Raw genomic sequence first — 21,496 nt, forward strand, 5'->3', positions numbered from 1 at the left:
TAAGGGGAGTTCTCTGGAAGCTTATTTCCTATGGAGTTCCACAAATGAATCTTGAACTTTCACTGTCATCCATTGCCTTCTGCACACCAAATTCTCATAATTTCGTTTCTGATTCGGATCCCTCCTTTGACTTTGGAATATATGGATGCCAATACTTGTGAGACTGGGGATGGTGTGATTTTTCCCTGTGGACTTAGTTGGCATCTCTCTTAGAGTACCAAGCAGGGCCGTGATGCAGGAACTAATTGTTCTTAGTGCGAGCCCAAAACCCATTCCTAGATCTATGCTTTCTTTCTTGCTTGTTTTCTTTCTTTCTTTCTTTTAATTTGCTGTAATTTAGGAGTTCATACTTATGTCATATCATTTCATAGTTCAATTACATCAAATAGAATTGTACATTTTCTTCCATAATCAGTTTTCAAACTTATTTTCCTTCCTGGATTCCTTGACATCATCTCCCTTTCCCCATTCCTCTATATTCCCCTCCACCAAAACCCTTGTTCTATTTGCTTCCCTGTAGGCTCACCATCCCTGAGTTTCATTTACCTAAAAACAGAGAAACAAACAACACACTTCAAGAGGGTGGCCCCCACTGGTGATGCACCTCTGAGATCACAGTAATATGAACAGACATAAGCAACATATAACAATGATATTCACAGGATTGTCGGAGTAATATGTATCTTAACACAGACTGTAGGGTGTTGATGTGGCCAGGTCTTTTTGTATGCCAACAAACAGTGTACCACTCTTGGTAAAGCTGTATTCTGCTTCCTCAGACATCATGGGTTTACGGGTTAAGTCCTGAGGGTACCACTGCATCTACGGTAGAATGCAGTTCACACAGTGGAGTTCCTGCATGGGTATCACCGATGCAGCCCCTGAAGCATACTATGCCCCCTGAATAGCCAGGATTCAGAGCCCCAGCATTTCACAGCACCCAGCCTTGGTTTCTGGAATACCTCCTGATGCCCTAGTTCAGTTTTATCCAGCTGATGCATGTTACTAAAACCTCCCGTCTAATGTTCTCAAAAGCATCCTCAATCACTCCTCCCCCTACTTGGAGGTCAGTCCTCCCCAGCCCCTCAATAGACATGCATCTATGATGGCCCTAGCGTGATCATTCCCTCTCCCCTCTTCTATGCTGCCCCTCCTATCAGTAAACCTCATCCCTGTCACAGTGCCGCCTCTCTCTGCTTGGGACCTCACCCCAGATCCACATGACAACCACTCAGCACACCTGACCATTTGATCTCAGCTGTCATGAGTGCCCTCCAGTCAAGTGACCTAAACTATACTTACCCGAAGCAGATGAGGTGTGGTTCATTGGCACTGGTCAGGCTCTTTACCAGGCTGTCTGGTCCCTGAGCTGGTGCCCACTCTGCTGTTTGCTCCTATTGGTGTGGATTCATGCAATATTTGTCCTTTTTGCTTAACTAACTTCATTCTGCAAAATACCTTTCAGTTCCCTCCACGTCTTGAGGTATTTCATAGTTTCCTCACTGTTTTTCAGAGATGTATAGTATTCCTTTGTATGTATCTACCAGAGTTTCTTTATCCACTCTCCTATGGATGGGAATTGAAGCTTTCTAGCTTTTTGCTATTGTGAATTGTGCTGCGATGAACATGGGGGAGCAAACGTGTCTGTGATGTGTTAGGGAGGTGAACACAATAATTAGGGTATCGGTACTCAAGAGAAGGTTTGAAGTGGTAGTATTAATCATAGGAAGCATTCCCATTACGTATACTAATTTTTAACAAATTGGGGAAGAGGGTTATGGGAGCTGGTAATTACATAATTTCATATCAACTTGAAAATAAGTGTAGGGGTGGAGTCTAGTCCATCAATCAGGTCACAGCCTGATGATGCTCCTTGTGGGCGTGGCCTTCTCTTGTGGATTCTGGGAACTTCCTCTCTCCCTGGAGTTGGGTCACACACTCTCTCTCTGCTTCACCTTCCTGTAATAGCCACACTCAGAGAGCTGGAGGGGCCACCCGGAGAACCACACCAGTGCTAAGATGCTTCCACCGCCATTAGATCCACTAGACTTTGGCCCCAGTGGCCTGTGATCTTCCTGCCTGCCTTTTGCATCACTTCATGTGACTGTGTGCATCTGAAGAAGGCTTTGGGGACTGGTATTGGACTTATGGGTTAATACTGGACTTTGGGACTTGATTTGGACTGTGCTGGGATGTTTTCTTAATGTACAATTACTCTTTGATATAATGCTCTTTCTTATATATGTGTGTCTCTGGATTTGTTTCTCTTGTCATCCCGATCAACACATGGGAGTTGCTATTTTACTTAGTAAATTAAAGGAGAGTGTGTGTTACTGAGGTGGAAGGAACGGGTCTCAGAGGTTATAATTGTTGGGTAAAGGAAGGGTATATTGAATCCACCAGAGTCCCTTATCAACACTGTATATTATATAGGGAGAGCACAGCCCTCCAGTTATTGGGCTTATAAAAGTGGATTCCTGAAAATTCAGACTATCTACTCCTTACATATGGTCCTAGGGTGGAAATGAGCCACTACAGTGGATGCCCCAGGGCAGAGGGGCTTTCAATCAAAGGACTATCTGGCTAAGGACTGGGGCCCTGCTTTCACAGGCTACTAAGCCTGCAGCAGGATAGCTGCAGAGAAACCAGGAAATGCAGGCTTCTGTTTCCTCTGGCACGGTAAGAAATGTTGTGTTTCCTTTCTCAACAACAACAAAAATGAACAAATCTAACAACCTCTTGTAATCTGCTGTGCTGCTCATGCCATCCTGTCTCTCTGGAATCTGATCCCTCTCCTGGTAGCTGGGGCTATCTGAGGAGTCCAGTCATACCCCTGCAATCAGGGGAGGGAGCTGGTCCTCTGCTAGGGATTATTCCCACTGGGAACTCTCCTCAGTTGGAAACTGCATCCAGAGCCTCCAGGAATTCACACAGGCATCTGTGGGATGCCGCCCATGAGTAGATTGTTGTGGGCCACCCCCTGGCACTGGTGAGGGAGTTGCCACCCCACAGACAATGGAGGCAAGGTACAGGTGGGCTACTGACCCACAAATCTGGCTATCACACATGGGTGATCCTACACTGGTGTGATCTTCCCAGAAGCTCTGTGTTCTCCCTTTCAGTAACTGCTTTGCTCTTCTCTGTGGAGTGTGTGCCCTCTGAAGCCCTCGTCCTCCCCCTGACACTCTATTCCACTGGTGCTCCTCCCGGCTGGAGCACTCCTCCACAGGCACTCTGTCTCCTCTCCTGGTGTTCTATCTCCTACCAGTAGGTGCGCTCTCTCCCTCTGGTGCCCCTAAAATTAATTCTTATTTCTAAGCCTCTGGGTCCTTGCTTCACAATATTATAGTCATTTTCAAGACTGGAGATTGAGCTCAATCGAATGGGAGCTCACACTCTGTGGAGCAAAAGCTCTGGGTTTGAAGCTCACGGTGTCACTGTACTTGCATAGACGCCTCATGCCAACGGTGTCCAGAGTGCGGTGGCATTGGAAAAATGGATGGTGTTACCGGTGCAATCACTTTATACCCTGGGGGATGATTGACAGTGTTTTACTTAACTCTAGCCTCACTCTGAGAACAGTGAGTTCTGATTACATGGCCCTGCTCTATACTCACCTTCACTGAAGATCAGGGTGTGGCAGCAAAGTGTGGTGAAGAGAGGAGATGGTGCCTGGCTGTCAATTGGAATAGTGTCTGGAGTCTTAAAGGTTTGTGTTCAAACAAACAACCATCTAACACAGGAGTCAACTAAGTCCATATGGAAGAACCACGGCAGATTGGGTGATCCAATGAGGCAATAAGAAAATTCAAATATGCCAAAGGGGAAATATCAGAGCCTGTAGAAAGCTCTGGGGGACAGTGACAGCTCAAACCCCATCTGCAGAGTGTGTAGTCAGATTACCCACTGGCGGGGAGGGTGGCAGGGGGAGGGGTTCAGTGAACAGCTTTACTCTCAGATAGAGATCTCTGTAATCATGATTATACTGGACCAAGCTTGTTATGTGGTCAGTTGACCACCTTCTTGATCCAACATGAAATTGGTCTAAGTTTAAGTATTTCTTACTTATTCCATGACAAAAATTCTCCCCTGACCTTTTAAATATTGCTAGTGGCCCTTTCTTTTTTACTCAGTATTTCTATTTTTATCTTTGTATTATTGTCTTATCGTTACACCTTTGCTTCTGTTTCTTATTGTTTCTGTTGGGTTCTCTAGTTTGTGAAGCACAAAAGGAGTAGATGCAGAAGGATAGTAACTGATGCAGAGTGTACAGGGGAGGTGGGGGTGGGTGGAGGGAGATGGGGAGACAAGGGGAGTGAGAGAACAAACAAGGTATGTGGGAGTTGGGAGGAAACATTAGAACTAATGGGTGATTACACACATAATTTTGGAAGCAATTTAACTATGAAAAATGTTCTAGAATTGATTGGAATAATGATTGTACAATTCTTCTTGATATGATTGAACTATTGAATTGTATGATATGTGAATAATGTGCCAATAAAAATGTTAAAAACAAAAATACAAGATTATAAACATTTTATAGATTCTAATAATGCCTTGATTTGGCTGGAGCTATTGGCCTATTTTGACATCACAAATTACTTTTTCACTTGACACCTACAATGGATGTTTAAGCTAACTGTGATGCATATGATTCTGCTGCCCACTGTACTCATAGGCCTTACACTGCTTGTGTGCACTCTCACACAGTATATCTCTGATTCTCAGGCACATGCTCGATTGTCCTATAAGATTTCACTATAAACCACTAATGCAAAGAAAAAATTACTTTTTAAGAAGAATTTTATGAAAGAACTCGCCGAAAGTTAAATCAAGAGTAAGTCCATTTTACATTTGGGGTTCTGAGATACCAGTCATGCCCCACACTCTGTGTCTTACTAATTTTCAGAACGAAATATGAAATATATATTTGAGTGCATCACAAGTCCTGGAATTTGTAATGCATACATTTTATCTGTAAACATTCCTTTTCACTTCCATATTTTAAAAATAAATCTGGTCGTTTTACTTACGATCATAATTATGAAAACAGTTTAGGGTACATATCAATTTCAAGCATGATTAATGATATCTACTTATAATAAAATTAAGTAATACTGCTGCTGTTATTATTGGATACATTAGAGTTGGTACTAGCATACTACACTATAAACAACAGAAAGGAATGTTGCTTGGTCCAGCGACATCTTTAAAATGATTGCTGTTTTAGCAGCTACTTTGTCAACTCATCTCCTGGGGGTCTTCTTCTGTTTTTGCTGACCAACTGCTTTACCAGTCTAATGCCCTGCTCTTGGACCTAGCGTCTCCTAGTAACATGCCCAAATAAGTGAGGTGAACTCCCATCATCCTTGCTTCTAAGGAGCATTTCCCTGTAATGCTTTCAAGATGGAGCCGTTCCTCTGAGTGCTGTTCCTCTGAGTGTTGGTGGTGCTCTTATGGGCCATCAAGTTATTTCTGAGTCATAGCAACCCTGTGAAACCGGAAAGAAGCACTGCATCTTTCTCACGCTTGATGTATGTTTGAGCCCATTGTTGTAACCACAGTGCCAATCCACCCGCTCCAGGGTAGTTTTCATCTACACTAACCCTTCATTTTACCAAGCATGATGTCCTTTTCCAGGGACTGATCTCTCCTGATAGCATGTCAAAAGAGAGGTGAGATGAAATCTCAAAATCCTCCCTTAAAGAACCTTCTGACTGTAATTCAAAGACTGATTTCTTTCTTCTTCATTGGGCCGTCCATGGTACTTTTCAAGAGTCTTCACCAATACCATAATTTAAAGGCATCAGTTCTTTTTCAGTCTTCCTTATTCATCCGAAGACTTTTTCATTGTGTACTGTGTACTGTAAATGTCCTTGTTGGATCAAAGGGAACATTTTACATGACTTAATGATAAATAGCAAAGTCTAATATAAATTGGATATAATATCAAAAAGATATATAACACAATAAAATACATAAAAAATAATAATGAAGCTTTAAATGTATTTATTAAAAGGTGAAATATCCGAGGTTAACCTGTCTTCATCTGCACAATCAGATTCGCTGTTTATAAAAGGCTCCAGTTAAACTGAGTAAACAATAACGTTTACCCAAAGGTGGATGTTAAATAATGAGAGTTCCAATGTGACCTGTACCACTAGGAATGAGCCCTAGGGTTCTTGTGATTACATGACTCAGCTGCTAATGGAAATGTCAGTGGTTCAAACCCACCAACCTTTCTGAGGGAAAACTACCTGGTATCTGTTTCTGCTCAAAGTAAAGCCATGGAAATCCTGTGGGGCAGTTCTGCTCTGTCGGACACAGAACACTAAGCTCTGCAGTGAGGGGCACAACTTGGTCATGGATGGTGGAATAGGAATCATTTGTCAACCTTGTTAAAATGTAAATCATGGGCTCCTGCCCCACTCAGCATATCTGCTATGAACTCTGATAATCAGGGTGTTAGTCTGGGATGACTAGAGAAACAAACAGTGACACCCATATATGTGTGTAAAAGAGAGCTTTTTATCAAGAAGTAATATTATGTCAGGAAAACAGCCCAGCCCAGTCCAGATCAAGTCCATAAACCTGATACTAGTCCATAAATCCAATACTACTCCATAAATCCCTCTTCAGAGTCAAGCAGTCACAAGCAATAATGCAGAATGCAGGAAGATCACAGATCGGTGGGTGCAGAATTGTGGATCCAATGGAGGTGGCAACATCATAGGGCTCTGGCAGCTTCCAGTGTGGCCCTTCAATAGGAAAGTGAAGGCAGAGAGGGAAAGGAAGTTCCCAGGAGCCTCCTTATGTGAATGTCATGCCCACAAGAAGGCACCTTCAGGCTGTGACCTGATAGACAAGCTAGACTCCACCCATATCTTATCATGGGTGCAATGTTGACACAAAAAAACCCATAACTATCACAATCAGTATGTTTAAAAAGTCACCACTTATTGCCATGTTTGCCAGTTTGAGACTTGCTAAACTAGAGAATTCTTATCTATAGTGTTGTTAATTGAACTTTACATTTAAATTGCACTTTAGATATTTCATTACATTTTCAGATATATTTTCTCACTTGAGCCTCACAATAATTCCTTGTTAATTCTCTTGAATTTAGAGAAGAAAAATTATTTCCTCAAAGTAAAAAAGGCCAGAAAATCACAAATCACATAGTTCTGGCTTTCTGACTTTCAATGTAGATCATATACCATTGACACACTCTCTCTCTACCTCTCTCTCTTTCACACACACATAAACATGCACACACAATGATGTTGTAATTTCTGTATTATTTTGAACATTCTAACACATTTGGTGCTCCTCTTGAGGCACAAAATAGTTCCATAATTACTATTGTATGTCTTCTCAAGTGAAATTTGGCCAAATTCTTAATAGGTTATAAATTATTACCATACAGATCCTTATTTGAAGTATATGGTTTAGATATAATAGATTAGTACAGGATTCTTTAGGTAGATTTCACCACGCTGTCAGTTTGTCATATTGTGGTAGATTTTGTGTTGATATAATGCTGAAAGTAATGGTATTTCAAAAGCCAGTAGTATCATCCATGTTTCAGTGGAACTTCTAAACCTATTTTCAAAGAATAGACTGGTGATTTGCTTTAGACAGGTCATCAATGAAAACCCTATGAACAGCTGAATATTGTAGAGTGTTGCTGTAAGATGAGCAGTCTAGGCTAGAAGGTCCTCAAAATACACAGTGGCCTTATCAGTGCACCTGGACATGCTATAATTACAAAGATGGTGCCATAATGGGGATTTCACTGTACATGAGGTCACCATAATTTGAAGCTGATTCGATGACAACTAACCATGGATTTAGGAGTGAGGTAATAAAATACTAACTCCTTGCATACTACAAATGATTTGTCCTAAGGATATTCAGTTCAAACTCACCCAGCAACACCACAAATAAAAGTCTGGCAATTTGTTCCATAAAGATTACAGCTAAGAAGTCCCCTTGACCTTGTTCTGTAATACATAGGCTTGGCTTGAGTAGGCATTGACTTAATGGCAGTGACATTGTCTTTTTAGTGTGCTTTAGCACTATTCCTCTTATAAATAAAATTACTAAGTGAAAAAAGTTAAAGAAACATACCTAGCATTATTATTCAAGGAACCTTGATGGCATTGGTTACCTATTGGTTGGAATCCTTAAAGTTAGCCATTCAAACCACCAGCAGCTCCCTGGGACAAAGATGGAGATTATTATTCCTGTAAGCCGTTAGAGTCTCAAACACACAGGACACCTCTACCCTGCCCTGTAGGGTCGCTATGAATTAGTATTGACTTGATGGCTTGATAGTAGTGAGTTTGGTTTAGCATTTTCATATTCCCCATTGTTAAACAGATTGTGTTTATAAAATACATAAGTATTGCTACTAATCACCAGGAGAAGACCTTTGGTGGCATGGAGCCTTAAGAATTAGCTGCTAATAAAAAAAGGTGGTGATTCATCCAACAAACTGGTCTGTGGAATCAAGAGAAGAAGGTAGTCTGAGAGGGGAAAGATTTGCTGTCTTAGAAACTCTACAGAGAGGATCTCCACTGTCACGCAGGGTGGGAATTGGCTGTTGGTCAACAGATTTAATCACCATCAATTTACTTAGGACCAGAAGGTAGATGCAATCCAGGTGCATCTTGCTGCTGACAGAAACTGTCCTTCCTTAACAGCCAATAAGGATATTTATATCAAAATAACTTTTTAATAAAACCAGGTAACCAATATACCTTTGTATTTATTTTATTACAGTTTTATTTCCACTTCTCCCACATATCATACAATTCAGTAGTTCAATCAAATCACGAAAAGTTACACAGTAATTACCATAAACAATTTTAGCACATTTCTTTTTATTGTACTCATTATTAGTATAAGTATTTTTAACTATGGCAAAGTATGCATAACAAAATGTTCTGCCCACTGAATACCTTCTACATGTATAATTCAGTGCCATTTATTATACTGTTATGCAACCATGATTGATAACCTTTCCCAAATTATTCCTGCATTATTAACATAAACTTTATGCCCTCTGAGAAAAGATTCTTCTTCCTTTACCAAACCTTGGTAGCCATTAATCAACTTTAGATTTTGTTTTTCCCAAGTAGTGTACTTGGTATGAAAGTACATGTTCATTGTCAGGTCACTTTTTAAAAGAGTTGTGTATACATCATCGTAATATTTTCTAGTGTTAGCCCCCCTCCAAGTTCATTGTTTGTTTCCCTATGCCCTTCACCCTTCCCACTGCATTTCTACAACAAGCCATGCAGTAGTTTTAGTCTCTATTTTCCATTCTTTCTGTGTTTCAGAAAGTAGAAAAAAGGACATAAATAATAAAAAACAAGGATAAGATGAAGAAAAGAGAGAAGAAAGTGATAATATAAAAATAATAATAAAAATAAAGTGCAAGAAAAATAAGACCAATATTTAAAAAGCTAGAGAAAAATTCTGTCATGGAACAAATGAGAAATATTTAAGCCTAAAGTAAATTGAGGTTGGGTCAAGAAGAGGTCAACTAGCTGACTCTTATGTTATGCCATGGTTTGATCCACCATAATCAAGTTTATAATAATATCTGATGGTAAAGCTGTTAAATCCCTTGCCTGTGGGCAGAGGGGGTCTGCCAGAGGCTTCATCTAACTGGATACTCTGCAGGTGGATTTTGGGCTCCCACTGTTCTCCACAGCCTTCATCCAACTGGGTGTTCCTAATTTAAGCTCTAATAGTTTTCCCTTCATCACATTTGGATGTTGTTATTGTTATCTTTTGATTACACGGGCTGGTGTGCTCCTTCTGTTTGGACTTAGTTGATGCCTCGCTTGGATAGCTGCTTGTTTGAATACAAACCTTTAAGACTCAAGACACTATTCCAATTGGTAGCTGGGCACCATCTCCTTTCTTCACCACACTTTGCTGTTGCACTCTTATCTTCAGTGATTTCTTCATGAAGGCGTATATCGAGCAGAGCCGTGTTGTAAGAACTAACTGTTCTTGGATTGGGGCTAAAATTAAGTGGAATCCCAGAATACATCTGGTTGTCCACAAGATACGAACAACTTTGGTTTACTTTAGCAGTCATATTATGAAAAAGTCAAAACCAAAATCCAATAAGAACAACAACCAAAGAAAACAAAAACAAACAATGACAGAAATGAAAAAAGAGAAGAAAACAAAACAAAACCCCAAAACACAAAGGAAAACATTGTCAATCATCCCCCTGGGTTATAAAGTGATTATATTGGTATCATCAATAATTTATCTGATGTCATAGAGTTTAAGGTACTGTTGATATGAGGAGTTTATGAAAGTATAGTCTAATTTCAAGCTGCACACCATGTGATGCTGCTTTATACAGATTAATTTAATAATTGATTTAACTCTGTTTACATTGAGCATGGGAGTTAGTCCTAGCGGAAATTTTCCTGTAATGTGTCTTACAAGGGCAAATATTTGCCTAGCAGATTAAAACCTGTCATATAAATGCAAAGGGAGAATTGAGGTACTAAATATATAGTGGATCTTGATGCCTGCTAGGCCAGGGATTCTACCCAAGGTCCAACAACCACCATTTCCACAGTCTTGGGGTGGCCTTTGATTCCTCTCCCATTGATATATTTCAGTCCTAAATTCAAGGGTAGAGGTAGTTTTGAGGTAGGGTCCAGTTCATTGTTTCAGGCTTCCACATTGAGTCCTTTTGGTGTGGCCCTGAGGAGATTCTAGGTTCCCTGTCAGGCCAGTGTCTAAGGTCATCCTTGTGCATAGTCAGTGGTGTGGTTCACCAAGGGTTGGGAGAAGTTTATTCAAAGTGTCTACTAGGGACATAAAACCGATTTCATTCTCCCCTTAAGTTCACTAAAATGATTGATTAGTGTCCCTTCCTGGTGAGAGGTTGCTCCTCCCCCTTTACCCACCATACACCAACAGAAATATAAGTCCCTCCTCTTAAATGTAGATACTCCCCTACTCTGGTTTTAACTGGATTTGTCAGGAAGGTTTTCCTCTCATTTCTGTGGAAGTTCTGTTGATTATTTCAGCCTTGTCTCAAAGTTGTATGGCAACAAGTGGATGCTCATCTCCTTCCCCCCACTGCTGGAAGGAGTGACCATGGCAGATGTGAGGTCACCCCTTTTAAAGTGTATCTTATGAGGAGTTTATAAGGTATTGATGTATGGTTCATTACCAGCAGGCAGACGTCTACTGCTTCATTTGGAATTTGTTTACTTGGATGCTGCTCCTTATAGTAGTGGGTTCATACACTATCTGTCCTTTTGTGATTGACTGACTTTACTCAGCATAAGGATCATTAGGTCCTTTTGTGCCATGCAATGTTTCATGCTTTCATCAGGTTTTTAGGGTTGCATAGGATTCCATTGTGTTGATGTACCATAGTTTCTTTATCCGTTCTTTATCCCAGAAACTGGGCTGCTTTCAGTTTCTTGCTATTGTGAACTGCGCTTCTATGCACATAGGAAAGCCTGCATCTGCTCGTGTTACTGTCCTGAATTGTATGGAATGTTTTGTCTTGCTATGCCTTGTTTTTTATGCATATTATTATCTATGCAATTCTATCTAGATAAGAGGCTGAATGAACAGTCAGGAGGAGAAAACAATGGAATTGATGATTCTGGGGGCACATGGGAGAAGGGGACATGGGGAAAGGAGGTGGTGTTGACCAACCCAGGGACAAGGGAACAACATGTGATCCAAAATTAGTGGCAAAGCTGGTGTGAGAGGCCTGGTAGGGATTCAGCAAGGGCAATGTAGCCAAGAGAAATTACTGAAACCCAAATGAAGACTCAGCATGATAGTGGGAAAAGAGGAAAGCAAAAGGAAATAGAGGAAAGAACTAGGAAGCAAAGGGCATTTATAGAGATCTAAATACTGGCATGTACATACGTAAATATATTCATATAGGATGGTAGGGAAATAGATCTACGTGCATATATTTATAGGTTTAGTATTAAGGCAGCAGATGGACATTGGGCCTCTACTCAAGTACTTACTCAATGCAAAAACACGTTCTATTAAATTGGCATTCCATGATGCACACCTTCCCAACACAATGTCTGAAGACACATGTGTGCATAAGTAAATGTAGTGAAGACAGCTGATGGTGCCCAGCTATCAAAAGATATAGTGTCTTGGGTCTTAAAAAGTTGCAGGTAAACAAGCAGCCATCTAGCTCAGAAGAAACAAAGACCACATGGAAGAAGCACACCAGCCTGTGTGACCATGAGGTGTCAAAGGGACCAGGAATCAGGCATCAAAGAACAAAAAATCGTCATTGTGTGCCCACCTTCCCAATGTGATCTCTGAAGACAAATATGTGCATAAGCAAATGTAGTGAAGAAAGCTGATGTTGCCTAGCTATCAAAAAATATAGAGTCTGGGGTCTTAAAGGCTAGAAGATAAACAGGCGGCCATCTAGCTCAGAAGCAACAAAGCCCAAATGGAGGAAACACACCAGCCTGTGTAACCATGAGGTGTTGAAGAGATCAGGTATCAGGCATCAAAGAAGAGAAAATCATATCATTGTGAATGAGGGGGTGGGTGCAGAGTGGAGACCCAAAGCCCATCTGTAGGTAACGAGACACATCCTTACAAATAATATTTATGGTCCTTCCAATGTTGAACCATTCCTACATCCCTGGTATGAATCCCACTTTTTCATGGTGAAGTTTTTAATATGCTTTTGTATTCAATTGGCCAGTATTTTGTTAAGGATTTTTCCATCGACCTTCATTAGAGATATTGGTCTGTGGTTCTCAATATTTGTGGGATCCTTGCCTGCTTTAGAAATCAGAGTCATACTAGCTTCATAGAAAGTTGGGAGTTTTCCATCTTTTTCTTTGATCTGGAAGAGTTGTGTAGGATTGGTGTCAGTTCTTCCCTGAAAGCTTGGTAGAATTCTCCTGTGAGGCCATTATGCCTAGGGGATTTTTTGTTGGTAATTTCTTAATAACTTTGTCTACATCTTTTATTTCTATGCATCTGTTGAGGTTCTTGATATCCATCTGACATAGTCTAGGGAGGGATTGTTTTCCAATTATTTGTCCTTGTCTTCCAAGTTGTTGAATTTGTTAGAGTACAGACCTCCATAGTACTGTGTATTTATCCTCTAGATTCCATTAGGGTCCATTTTAATGGCCCCTGTTTCATCCCTCGCCCTTGCTGTTGAAATTTGTTCCTGTATTTCTTTGTTATGTTTGCCAGTGGTCTATAAATTCTGTCAAACCCTTCAAAAACAACTTTGAGCTGTATTAATGTTTTCTATAATTTTCTTGTTGTCCCTCTCCTGTATCTCAGCTCTGATTTCAATGATTTCTTTCCTTTTACTATTAGTAGGATTGTTTTGTTGACTCTTCTCTAGTTGCTGTAAGTTTTGTGCTAGCATATCAACCACAAATGTATTTTTCTTTTTCATGTATGCATGTACTGTTACATCCTTCCTCTGATAAATGCCTTTGCTGTAGCCCAAACGTTTTGGTATGTCGCATTTTCACTCTCATATGTCTCTAGAAACTTACTGGTTTAATCTCTGGGTGGGCCAATAACCACTCCTTTTGAAATGGAGAGTTACTAATCCTCCAATTGTTTGCCCTTGTTTTCTTCACAATTTTTCTGTTGATTTCCAGCCTTATGGAACAGTTATCAAAGAGAGACGTCTTTATAATCTCAATGTGCTTGTATTTACTGAGGTTCAACTTGTGTCCCAGCATGGGTTCTATCTTTGTGTATGTGCCATTGTAAATTGAAAAGAATGTGGTTTGTTTTGCATTTGGATGGAAAACTCTGAAAATATCTATCAGGTCAAGTTGTCCAATTGTACTGTTTAGATTTGTAGCTTCCTTGTTGAGTTTATTTCCTTGTGATCTGTGTTTTTCAGAGTGGTATATTAAAGTCACCTACTCTAGTTGTTGAGCCTGTGATTTCCTTTTTCATCTTTTGGAGTGTTTGATTTACGAATTTTGTGGGTCTCTCTGGGCGCATATATATTTATTATTATGTTCTTGGTCTACTGGTCCCTGGAGCATTATTTAATTCTCATTCTTGTCTCTTGTTATGGCTTGTACCTTGATATCAATTTTGTCAGAGATTACGTTTTCTACCCCCTGATTTTTTCGCATTGCCATTTGCTTGGTATATTTTTCCTCCAGCCTTTAATTCTCAACCTGTTTTTGTCTGCCAGCTTGAGATTGGGTTGTATTTTTGAGACAGTCTGTTAGTCTATGCTTTTAAATGCCTGAGTTCAGGCCATTGATATTCAGTGTTATTACATCCATTATTGGACCCTGTGATGTCATCTCAACCTTCTGTGTTGGGTGTTTTCCACATATTTATCTTATCGGTTGGTGTTTGTTTTTTGTTTTTTATGTGTGTGTGTGTGGTTCATTCCTGCCTTTTTCCCACTATTGAGCTAATACTATCTTGGGGGCTGTTTTCTCTTTGTCGCCCTCTGGGTGCAGTTGTACTTTGTGATGGTCTCTTTTTTTGAGCTCGATGAATGTTGATCTTCTGCCCATACTAGATTGGCAAGGATCTTTTGGAGGGCTGGGTTTCTTTATATGTATTCTTTGAGTTTTTCCTTGTCTGAGAAGACTCTTACTTCTCCATCTATCTTAACAGTTAATTTGGCCGGTTATAGTATTGTTGGATTTGCATTGTTTTCCTTCAGTTTTTGGAATATGCTACTCCATTCCCTCCTTTTCTTCATCGTGTCTGCTGATAGGTCTGAACATATTCTTATTTGGGTACCTTTATAAGTGGTTCTTTGTTTTTCCCTAGCTGCTTTTATGGTCTTCTCCTGTTCCTCATAGTTGAATAATTTAATTATTATGTTTCTTGGTGACTTCTTGTTATTCAGTATGGCTGGTGTTCTTTCAGGCTCCTAAATGGTTAGTTTATTTTCATTTATTAAGCTGGGTATGTTTTCCTCTCAGAATTTCCTCACTATTTTTGCTGTTGACTTCTTTGTTGTGTCATGTTCAGGTAGTCCAATAATTCTAATTTTGCTCCAATTCATAGCTTCAGACATGGCTCTCAGATTTGCTTCAGCGTCTCTGATTGTCTTGACTGCTTTTCCCATTTGTTGAGGTCTGTTTGGTTATCCTCTAAGTTTCTGCCTGCTCAAGTCTGTTCACAAAGTCTGTTAATTTGCTACTAGATTTTGTTATTTCATTCTTAAGTCTTGTATTTCCCTTTGGTGTGTTACCTTTATCTCCTATATCATTTTTGGGGGTCTGTATTGCTCTCTCATGTCCTGTATGACTCCGAGCAGCCTTCTGAAAATTTCTTTCTGTGGCAGTTCAATATCTGCTTCTTTGTTTATGCACATTGTTATGTTCATGACTTCTGGCATTTACTTCTGTTTCTCCTGATTTTTTGTTCAAGCTGTTGGGATGGTTGATATTTATGTTTTGTTTTAGGGGATCACGGTGCCATCTTTCAGAGTCGGAGAGCACTGGGCTCTCTTTCAGGGGACTCATATGTGTCCTTCTATGGACTACTTTCAGGTAGCCACACTGGGGGTTCAGCCTATCTCCATGTCTTTCTGTGGTTTCATTCTTACCCTACCCAACCAGTATTCCCTTATTTGGAATGTGAGTTTCATAGTCCTCTCACAGGAGCTGGTTGGGTGTTTTTGGCCCCGTGAGAGTGGCATTTCACTGCCTGATCTCTCATCAAGCTGTAGTCATGTGTGTCTTCCCATCCATGGTGCTGCGCGGGTGGCATGTGGTGTTTCCTTATGCAGCTGGTGTGTCATGGAGGGCATGTGGGAGTACTATTCTTAGTATAGATTACAGTAGATGGCAGGCAGAATAACCCTAGTTGGAGAGATCACCGTGGAGGTTTGGCAGATGTTCCTGCAGCAGCATTAAGCACCACCGACAGTGGGCAGGCATTCCCCCAGTCACTTGTAGGGCCTTGGGGGACAGGCTGGAGTTTCTCCAGCCCTTTGAAGGGGAAACCTCCCAGCCACTTGGGATATGGTGGATGGGCATGATTTCCCCAGCAGCATTTAAAATCAAGAACTACATGTGGGAGTTTCCCCAACTAGGCCATCAGAGTTGCCCTAGGCATAAGGGAGTGACCTGGAGAAAGGTAGTGGCTTGTGAAAGGTAGGAAATGGAGAAGAAAAGAAAAATAGAGAATGGAGGAAACAAAGACAAGGGCAAAAATAAAAACCAATCTAAGACACACAGATGCACACACAAAATGCATAGACAAAACAAAATATTAACAGTCAAAAAAAGAAAGCAACACATAAGCAAAAATGAATCTGCTGAGAATGTGGCTGGACAGAGAGAAGAGATAGAAGGAGTGGAAAAAGAAGAAACATTGAAAGAAGAAAAGGAAGGAAAAAGAAGGAAAATTAGATAATGAGATAGCTGAGCCCTGTGCTGTGCTGTGTGTAGCACTCCCTAGTACTGTGTACAGCTCTGTCACAGGGCCAGGCTGGAGCGCTCACAACTCGGTGGGCAGAGTTGTCCTATGCAAAAGGTAGGGGGCTGGAAACCAGCAGTGTCATGTATAAGGAAAGAGGGCGAGGATAGAAACAGAAAAGAAGAGAGAAAGGCAAAGAGAGAAAAAAGACAGAGAAGATAGAAAGAAAAAGTAAAAGAAATAGGGGTAAAAAGACAACTGTGTTTGTTGATTGACTGTGGTGGGAAAGAGAGAAGAAAAAATAAAGAGAAAAGAGATAGGTGATCCCTGATTGCCTGAATATGGGGGTGGAGGGGTTTAAACTGTGCCCCCAGGTGGCAGGCTGGCTTACTCTTTTAATACAGGGTCCCAGTGGTGCTGGGCTGAATTGCCCTAGTTGGCAAGATCATCATAGAGGTCAGACTGAGCTTTCCTTAGCAGTGTGGAACATCATAGAGGGCTGTCACAGCTGCCTTATGCAGTGTGAAGTACTCCCATTGGTGGCAGGCTCTTATTCCCCTGCTATTTGGGTTGAGTTGCCCTCGGCGGAGGGTAGTGGCACAGAAGCCAGAAGTGGTGTGTTAAAGAAAAGAGAAACAAAGAAGAGGAAGATAGAGTAAAAGAAGGAAAAAATGAAAAGCAAAACAAAACAAAAATGAACCTTCAGAGACGGACAGCATTGGGAAAGATAGAAATGCAATAGAATAAAGAGAGAAGAAACAAGTAGTAAGTAAGGAGATAACTGAGGTTTGATCACCTGACCATGAGGCTGGAGGAGTTCCAACCCTGTCTCAAGGTAGCGGGGTGGTGTGCCTGATTGGCGTAGGGTCCCACAGATGCTGGGCGGAATTACCCTTGAAGGCAAGTTCACAGCAGAGGCCAGGCCGCAGTTCCCACAGTGGGTTTGAGTGTTGGAGTTCACTGGTATAGCTACCTTGTGCTGTATTCAGCACTGCAGCAGGGGGTGGGGGGTGTTCCCTCAGACCTGTGTAGGGCCCTAAGACAGGCATGACCTCCCCAGTTGTTTATAGGATCACTGATTGGGAGCTGAGTTTGTTTGCCTTGTGTCAGGACTGCTGATGCCCTAATAGCTCAGAGCCTCCCACCCCACCCCCCCACCTTGACCAGCTGGAATTGAATTAAGCTATTCTGAAATTGAGGCCTGCTCTAAGGGGGTCTTTGTTGTGTTGATAGCCTTTGGGCTCTGTAGCTAACTTCTGGCCTTCCTTAGCATGTACTCCCTTATTATACTAATGTATGTTAAAGGCCTTGTTCTACCCCTTGCCTTGGAGTTAAAAAATGAGCCTGGGATTTGCAGTTTTTACCATGAAAATATTTAGACTCTCTTTTTTATATTTGGCTTATGGTGTTCCCTGATTTAGGGCTGTCAGACTGACCCCCAGAGGAGAAGATCCAGCTGATCAGAGAGGTTGCTTTCTTCCTGGCCAACTGGAACTGAATTCATCCCCTGCCCCTGGACTATGACTATTACTTTTTTTCTGCCACACTGAAACCTGACTTCTGCTCTCTCGATACTTTTTCTATCCTTATATATTGACCTTATGTTTTAGTATGGGTTATATTTTTTATGTTTTTCAAAGATGATGATATCAAAAGGTAAAATTCTTTTACAAATAAACCCCTCAGGGCTAATAATGAGAGTAGAGATACCAGGATGGGAAGGGGGAGGGGAAGGGAACCAATCACAGTGATCTACATATAAACCCCTCCCTGGGGGATGGACAACAGAAAAGTTGGCAAAGGGAGACAATGGACAATGTAAGACATTGAAAAATAATGATTTATAAATTATCACAGGTTCATGAGGGAGGGATAGTGGGGGAGGGAGGGGGGAAACAGAGGAGCTGGTACCAAGGGCTCAAGTAGAAAGAAAATGTTTTGAGAATGATGATGGCAACAAATATACAAATGTGCTTGACACAATGGATGGATGGATGGAATGTGATAGGAGTTGTACAGCACCAATAAAATGACTTATTTTTTAATGTGTTATATTTTAGATATATTTTTCAAATATAATTTTATATATTGGACTTTTTAACTTCAGTCAACCTCTGTTGTTAATTAGAGACGGTACCTTCCATTCTTGCTTATTGAATGAAAAAATGATTTCATTCGTGTATTTAAATATTTATTATATATGGATTTTCTCATAAGAGAACCTCTATAATGAGAAATTTTGAATTCACCAGTTTAAAAAACCACCAGGACCATTAGGTTACTAACCTCAAAGTCAACAGTTCAAAACCAACAGTGACTCCTAAAAATAATGATGATGAAACTCCAGTAAAGAGTTCAGTCTCAGAAACCCACCGGCACAGTTCCACTCCCTCCTATAGGTTGGCTTTGAGTTAGAACTGACTCATTGGCAGTGAGTGAGTTTAGTCTGATTTAATTTTTAAAATATCCTATATTTGATTGCCACAATTCTTATTCACTATTGATTTTCTATTTGAAAAGCATACAAAATACTCAATAGAGCCCCTAGTGGGAGATGTCAGTTAATATTAGGTGATTCAGATGAGTATAACTGATTACAGAAACATGTGTACAAATCTGAAAATACCAGCATTTTAGCTTTCTTAATTTTTTTATATTTGTAAGGTAATAGTGGAATTATACTAATTGTATTATTTATTATATTTCTGTTACATTACAACTTCTGATGGGAACAATAAATGCTTTAATAAAAAAGAAATAGCACATTTGTAAATGAGACAGGAATAGCACTTTCTAGTGATACAGAGCTATAAAAGACAGGTAAAGGCCAATAAAACATATTCAAAACCATTTTTAAACACACATTTTTGTTCAAAACAATTTTATTGGGATCTGTGTTAGTCTGGGTTAAGTAGAGAAACAAATTAGTTGACACACATATGTGTGTAAAAGAGAACTTTATATCAAAGATCAATTGTATATTAAGAAAATATCTCAGCCTAGTCCAGGTCAAGCCCAGAAATCCGATATTAGCCCATATGTCTGTTACTAGTCTACAAATTCTTCTTCAGACTCATGCAGCACATGCAATGATGTCAAATACAGGAAGAAAGATAACAGGGCATGGGTGGAAAGTCTTGCAGATCCAGTGGCGGTGGAAGCATCTCAGCACTAGAGTGTGTCTCTATGTGGCTCCTCCAGCCCCAGGGCTCTGGCTCTATCAGCATAGTACGTCTGGCTTGTCAGCAGGAAGATGAAGCAGAGTGGCTGTATATATCTGGCCTGCAGTCAGCTATCTATCTCCATCACACCTCCAAAAAAGGTCATCAAGCTGCAACCTGATTGACAGGCTAGCCTCCAATCCTTCTCAAATTGAAAGGAGATTATGTAACTGCCACAAGAACTAATACAAATATATCACTCATAGTTCATTCAAGCAGTATTGTACAATTTGTTACCACAGTAAGTTTTCATCTATGTTCTTCCTTCTTGAGCTCCTTGATATAAAGTCCCCTGTACTCATCTCCCCTGTTGTACCCCCATGAACCCTTATTCTACTTCATGTCTCTACAGTTTCCTAAATCTTGCATTTCATATACTGAAAACTAAAAAATACAACACAAATTCAAGAGGGCTATTTAAATAACAAAATGTATCTGATATAAACCACAGTACAGAGAAACAAACAAACAAACAAAATGTTGAAAACCAAATCAGGCCCAACATGCATCAGAGTGGAGTTCAACTGACAAGGTTTTCACCTTTAAAGTCAGAATTATCATTTTGATCGATCTCCTATAGTCATCTCCCCAATGCACTCTGGTCATTGGTTTATTCCCATCCCTCATTCTTGATGGAGGAAAATCACCAGAGGCTTATTTCCTGTGTAGATCTCACAAATGTATCTGGGCTCCCACTGTCATCCATAGCCTTCCGCAAACCAGAATCTCACAATTTGGGCTCTGATACTTTTCCTTCCTTCAATTTTGGATTATATGCTTTATAATCCTTTAGGAAACTGACTTTTGTGTGCTTCCTCCATGTTGACTTAGTTGACATCTCACTTACATGGTTGCTTGTTTGGAAACAGCCTTTAAGATACAAGACCCGATTTTATTTGATAACCAGATGCCATTTAATTTTTTCCACCATACTTTGCTATAACACCTATATCTTTTGTGTTCTCTTGCTGAGGGAGAATATCAAGCAGATCCATGATAAGAACAAATTGTCCTTAAGTTGGAGCTAGGATTTAGTGTGAACCAAAATCCATTCCTGGATGTTTATTTCATCTGATTTTGGCTCCTTAAAGAGACCTCCTTTTTAATTTATGGTGAAGGCTCTCATCTCCTGGAGCATAAAGTTCTCCATTGATATTGTCATTGATTAGCACCTGGTACTAATTTCTAAAACACTGTTGAGAGAGGGATATTGGGCCAATGTAGGCTCTCTCTTCTTTTTTATTTTTTTAGAGTCCCTAAGGGGCTGCACCATTCCTGGAAGCACTGCAAGACCAGGTTGATGCGTGGAGTGGATGGAGTAAGCTCCTAGTCTAGCTCATACTAGCAAAAATACATTTAATATACCGTCCTCAGATAGAGGACATATCAGATATTAAACTGATAAGAGAAGATACTATACTTGATCTTAGCCAAATGGCCGAAAAGAGGTGGGCCAATATAGGCTAACTTCATATCACAATACTTGAATTATTCCATGTACAGAATAAATCCTTTTGTAGCTGGATGCTATTCACTCAAACAATGGGAGTCAGTTGTCAAGGGAAAATTATAATAATATTGACTGATTATGCCAGCCACACTTTTTCTGGAGTCATATATATCTTAAAACAGGAGATATAGTATTGATGTAGTCAGTCAATGATTGTCTACCTACCTACCATTCAATACTCTTGTATTAGCTGTCTTTTGTTTCTTCACACCCCATGCAATTTCAGTCTCAAGTTCACAGGTTACAAGTGTGTTTGAGGTATAGCCTGTTTCACCTAGTGGAGTTTCCACAATGAAGCCCTCTGCTATGGCCTTTGGAGAATGTTGTGAGCCTTGACTATCCA

At 40.3% G+C, this 21,496-nt stretch overlaps 1 non-coding gene across 1 annotated transcript; it reads right to left on the minus strand.

Moving 5' to 3' along the window:
• Positions 1-20,902: 20,902 nt before the first annotated feature.
• On the minus strand, positions 20,903-21,093 carry LOC142455638 (U2 spliceosomal RNA). The gene has a single exon (XR_012785814.1). It is a non-coding gene; the product is annotated as a U2 spliceosomal RNA (small nuclear RNA).
• Positions 21,094-21,496: the final 403 nt, after the last annotated feature.

Source organism: Tenrec ecaudatus, chromosome 8 (assembly GCF_050624435.1).
Source record: "Tenrec ecaudatus isolate mTenEca1 chromosome 8, mTenEca1.hap1, whole genome shotgun sequence".
NCBI classification, from domain to species: Eukaryota; Metazoa; Chordata; class Mammalia; order Afrosoricida; family Tenrecidae; genus Tenrec; species Tenrec ecaudatus.